This window comes from Cibotium barometz, chromosome 39, assembly GCF_041138505.1.
Source record: "Cibotium barometz isolate CiBa-2024 chromosome 39, ASM4113850v1, whole genome shotgun sequence".
In the NCBI taxonomy this organism is placed as follows: Eukaryota; Viridiplantae; Streptophyta; class Polypodiopsida; order Cyatheales; family Cibotiaceae; genus Cibotium; species Cibotium barometz.
In genome coordinates this window covers 19628175-19634485 of record NC_141084.1, presented here as the reverse complement: position 1 = coordinate 19634485, position 6311 = coordinate 19628175, and positions in this window count along the sequence as shown.

The window sequence follows — 6311 nt, the reverse complement described above, 5'->3', positions numbered from 1 at the left end:
TGTACCTTGAAACAATGGGTTTCGTGCAACAACCAGCTCCTTATTTTCCCTTGCCATGTGAATACGTTGAAGATATGCTTAGGATGTCGTTTGAAATGGGAAGGGGGGATACGGTGATGAACATAGCATGAAGAGGCTCAAAGTTGGGAAAAACCAAGCCAATCCACATCTCAAGGATGATGACTAAATTTGATGGAACTAGAGATCCCATTCAATACCTAGAGAAGTTCAATCAAATTTGCAAGGCCATGCAACAGATTGAAGATCCCACCAAGAGCGTCTCATTCCTTAAAAGCAAAGCAAGCCAATGGTTTAGATCTCTAAACCCACTTGAAAGGGAGATCCCATTGAATACTTAGAGAAGTTCAATCGAATTTGCAAGGCCATGCAACGGATTGATGATCCCACGAAGATCTGTCATTTAGACTTTGCCTTAAAGGCAAAGCAAGCCAGTGGTTTAGATCTCTAAATCCACTTGAAAAGGCAAGCTATACGAGGTCTTGAGACACACTTTTATCATGAGATTCTCACCCAGTGGAGCCAGATGGAGCCCCATAGCATAGATCTATAACCTCAAGAAAGAGGAGGGTGAAACAATATGGGACTACACTGCTAGAACCAAGTATCATGAGAGACTGGATGATTTGTCACTCATTGATTGATTTACGATAGGGATTAAGAGTAAGAGGCTTCATAACCATCTCTACATGTCTAGACACTACATCTTCAATGAGTGTTATCCCGCAAGGCAATAGACCTAGTGGATAATTTACAAAATAAGGATGTAGAAGTCATCCACCCAAACCAAGAGATAGGGGACACATCATCCAAAGCCTTATCAGCCACACCAAGAGTGCCCAACCAACACCAGCTCGAGAATCCTAGTCAAGGACATGGGCATGGATGTTGGCAGAGAATCTACTAAATTATTTAGGCCAAGAGTGGTGGTGGCAGGACCAACCCTAAGGACAACGTCATGGTCAGCCCCAAACAACACCTCAAATAGGACACTCATATCTATTCCCTCCAGGAAGAGATATGGCTTGGTCCACAATTTACCACCGAAATCATATGAGTACAGAGTGTCCAATGTTGAGGCCAAGATAATAACAAGATTCTGCTCAATTTTTCTGAGCCCCATAGGAACCATGATACAACTCATTGTTGGAACTAGGGAAACCTGGCACCACAACCTATCCTCCTTATGCCAAAGCAACCAGTAGCCCTATCGCCCATAACAAATGCTTCTCAACCAGTGCATAATCTTGTGTCTGTTTATCAAAACCCTATACTGAGAGGTATGTATAAATACATTACAAGAGAAATCCTAGTAAAACTAAACTAGAAAGCACATTGCATGTGTATTGATAGTGGTGTTATTACTTTTTAGTGTGGATTGTTTTCCTCTCTCAAGTCTACTAGCGGAGGCACATTCACATGTGCAATCAACTCCTCATATCTAGTGAAAGGAGTTGGTAAGGTTGTGCTCACTCTGCTTTGTTGCAAATGGTGAGATAACCACTCTCTCAGAAGTCATGTTTGCCATGCATTAAAAAGACCTTGCTGTCAGCCTCTCCCATTGCTAGGGAAGGCCTGGTGGTCAGATTTGTTAATAACATTTGTATAGTTCATGACCAGAGTTTTGGGTAGTGGGTAGTGTGAAGGAGTAAAAAAAGAACCAATTGTTTTCTCAGTAGTGGTAAAATTTTTTTTTATGGCTTGCACCACCCTTTGTAAGATTTCTCAAACATCAAGTCATGCTTACCTTAACTTAGTATGGGGGACTTGGTGATTCTCGAGCTCATATCTCTCGAAGACTCCAAGATCCACTAGTTAGTGCTAGATCTTCTTCCCCTTTGAATCTCACTCCTTGTTGTCACCCACATGGTCATCCACACAGACACCTCCAAGGGCTCTCACACCTCCCTCTTGGTCACTCTCACATAATGGACAATAGGCACATGCACCAAGAATCATGCACACAACTCTCTCTCTCTCTCTCTCTCTCTCTCTCTCTCTCTCTCTCTCTCTCTCTCTCTCTCTCTCTCTCTCTCTCTTTAGTGCACAAGAAAGCAAGTAGATAAACAAGACTCGATTTGGCACAAAGGGGGATCTCCTTGATTATGAGAAAAAGTTACTTATATACATCTGGCCCACACGTGGGCAATCATCAGTACCTACACTAGTTGCACCACCAAATCCAATTTGCTCTTTGCCATTATGAAGTAGTGCCATGCTATTTGAATATGCAAATTCTACGTTGACCATTAAATTGGGACTTTTCTTAAAATCTGATAAAATCATCAAATTGAAGGTGTCTACTTCATAAAAAATAAGGATTTTGTGAAATTTCAATACTTAGCATGAATTGAAGCCTCTCCAACACTCATAATTTGGGGGTTTTCAAAATCAAGGTAAAAATTTTCTAATTAACCACCCCAACATTGATAAAATTTGGAACATTTTAAAAATTGGGTAAAATTTTATGATTAAAGTTCGTGTAATCGATAATATTGGGGCTTTTTGTAAAATTAAACCATTAGCTTCAAATTGATGTTTTTAATGTCTCACATTTTCATGGTTTTAAGATTTTTTTAGATTTTAGGAATTTTCAAGGGCTTAGGATTTAGTATAGTAGTATATAACTAATTAGAATTATTAGAAAGAAATTAACTAATAAATCATAATATTTTTAAATAATAATCAAATAGAATGATTTTAGGGTTTAGGGTTTTATAGAGCAATAGTATAATAGAACTAGCTAGAATGATTAAGAAGAAAATTATCCAATAAATAAAAGCTAATAATAATATATTTAAAAGAACCATATCCAATCATATTGCAGCATAAGCATATATAATTAGTCAATAAATATAAAAATGAAAGAGATTTGTGAGATTTGTATTTTTAATCAAAATAAAGATTCATTACACCCTAGAACATATTGGTTTATTAATAGATGTAAGTTCAAAAGAAGACGATTCATGACATGCATATAACCATGGAAGTAAAAAGGAAGACGATTTACAACATGCATATATTATGGATAAATAAAGAAAATTAGGGAAAATGTAGCAAAGAAAGTCATTGAAATAAGTGATCAATAGCCAATTCATATATAAGGAAAATGGTAAATGAGTAGAGTTGTTAGAAGGCATTGATATACTTAGTAGAAAAATGAACCACAAAAGTAGGTTCCCTACCTATTAATTTATTCAAATATTGTATAAAAGAGTAAAGTTGATGAAACCTAACAATTCTCTTATAAATTATAACATATATAAATTTTTGGAGCTCCATTTTCCCATCTGATTTCACATTATGGGATAGCCTTGCTTCTTTCTAAGGGAGAAGTCATTTTATCTCCTAATGTGTATACCATATAGGTTGGCATGATGCTCACCACACTTATACATTAGACCATACATCTTTATCTCCATCTTGGTTTTCATAAGAATCACCTGGATGACATGGGTAAGTAATTTGGCTCCCCCAATTTTTGTCAAATTTAGATCACGCATGGTTTGTTCAAACGGAGGATCAAATCCAATGTCCCCATTTGGGTTAACTATCTCTTCTCTACACGTGTGACATGGCTTCTTATAAGTGTCATGAACAACACTATATAAAACATTGTATTATGAGAAAATATGGCCAATGCCCAAGCTCACTATATACTAACTTGTAGTATACGTGGTCAGTAAAGCACAAATATGGAGCCCTACATCAAATCGCCTACATTACGTATTTGTGCAACGTGAAACCATATGATTGAACCCTACATTGTAATGAAAAACTATAGTATCGTGAGCTTTAGAGGTCCGTTTCTTACATATTAGTGTAATATAGACCTTGTATATTGCAAGTTAGTACAACGCGATATAAGGCTTCTCCTCACCAATGTCCAACCTAAATCAGGTTGTACTGACTTGTAATATACAAGGTCTTATTAGCTCGAATATGGAACTCTATTCCATATCTTTGTCTCATAGTCATGTTTGCTGAAATTTTAACAATGCAAACTTAGTATAGCTTGAATATGGAACCTTATGGGGGATTGCTAGACTGGCCCATAGTTGTGTTGTATAATGATAAGTTGTAGAATTGCTAGCTTCTGATGCATATTTGTGCAACATAGACCGTGTATATTTCGATTCAGCACAACACAATATCAAGCTTCACTCACCAACATATCCAACCTAAATCGCGTTATACTGACTTGCAATATACAAGGTCTTTTTAGCTCAAATATGGAACCCTATTCCATATCTCTGTCTCATGTTTAATAAAATTTTGACAATGCAAACTTAGTATAGCTTGAATATGGAACCTTACGCGGGGGATTGTTGGGTTGGCCCATAGTTGTGTTGTAATGAAAAGTTGTAGTATTGCTAGGTTCTTATGCATATTTGTGTAATGTAGACTATGTATATTTCGATTCAGCACAACGCGATATCAAGCTTCACTCGCCAACATCCATCGTGGATCGCATTGTACTAACGTTTGCACTGTAATTGCAAATCTCCATTATTCTTTTAGTTAACAATCATTTTGACATCTTTTTCCTGCTTGTAGATGCATCCTTTTTAGATCCAGGTCAAACAAACCCAATACTAGGTTTGAAGAAATGCCTAATGAGAAATTGTTCAATTTCCTTCACAAAGTCGGCCAACACCATTGCCAACCTCAAATATCATGTATGTTTTCTTGCAATGTCTCCATCGAGAGTATGATCTTGTCTGGACGCTCATATCTCCAAGAGAAAGAGCAGCAATACCAGGGGGACAACTTTGAATCATGAACAATGTTCTGTATGTGCATGTGGATGATGTTGTTTCTTCCATATCCTCAAGAGATAAGGTAAACAGGGATATTTAAAAGGTGCTGGAGGATAAGAAGAAGACACATAATAAGTGCCCAATAGACAACCGTAAATGTCAACTTGTTGATACCATTACAATTTTGTTTGCTATTTGCATCTTCTACTTGAGGATGAGAAAGTTTTAATAGAAAGAGGTGAGGAGAGGTCAGAGGAAACTTTAAGAGTAGAAGAGATGATGAGGTTCACGAGGTTGCAGAGAAGCTAAACTTAGCTACGGAGAGGGAACTCAGTGAGTATCTTAATATTGATGCCCTCAGAAGAGAATACACCCAAGTTATTATAACTGCTGACGTGAGGACCCCGCTATGGTAGAGGAAACAGAGCACATTTTGACCTCATTCCTCCCTATATATCCAATAGGTAACAACCGGTATGTCCTCTTAAAAGATATTCAAGTGTTGTTTGACATCAGGGAGGATGATTGTCAATCAAAGTGTGGATAAGTCTCTTCTGCTGGATTCAAATCTGAAGGATAGTGAGTACCATGCTCCTACTCAGATATTATCAATGATGTACAAGGATGCTCTTCACTATGAAGCCAACCTTTCCACTGAAGAAGAATTTCAAGATATTCAGCGAAGGCTCAATAGTCCGTAATTGGGAAGGGAAGAGAAGTCTTTATTTGTCCAGGATGCCGAGTCATCAATCAACTTATGGACAAATGATTTACTTGTTAATGAAGAGAATCAGAAGGTCCCACTTTGGATCCACCCTAACCATTGTTTTGCCATCCCATATGAATTGATTGAGTTGGTGTACCATCCCTCCCAGTATGCATATTCCATGCCTTTTTTCCATTCTTACTCTTTTTCCTTGAGCGCATGTAATACAAGCAAGCAAACTCAACATTTGCAGCATTTCAGACACCAAACATGCACTTTAGTGTCTTTAGATCACCTGTAAGATGCCATTCCACTGAGTAGTCTCCAAAATCATCCACATGTAGAATTTCACTTGCTTTTTGATGTTGAACCAAAGTAGAAATCTCTTTTAAATTTAAAAACATCTTTAGGATCTCATGGTCCTCTTTTGGAACCTTAAATGCTATAAGCCACCGAATTTCGTTTTCAAATTAAACATTGAATTATTGAGAATCACCTAGCTTTATGGAAGAATCCAATGCCTTGTTCATCAATGTCAAACTTACTCTTTCTATCTTTTGATTCTTCACAATTTCACTCTCATCACGTTTTAGTTCAAATTCTTGGACATACATATCATAGAACACCATTGTAGCTTGCGATTTGCACACATCCAAGACATAATTGTTGTTTGGATTCAGATCAAAGCTCACTTATTTAGCACAATGCTTGAATACATGTGAGTGAACTATGTGTTTAGGCTCACCCTAATGAGTTCAAGGACATTGTTATTCAATTATTGCCTTGTTTTTTTGACACTAAAAGGGCATGGCAATGGAGTTACCCTT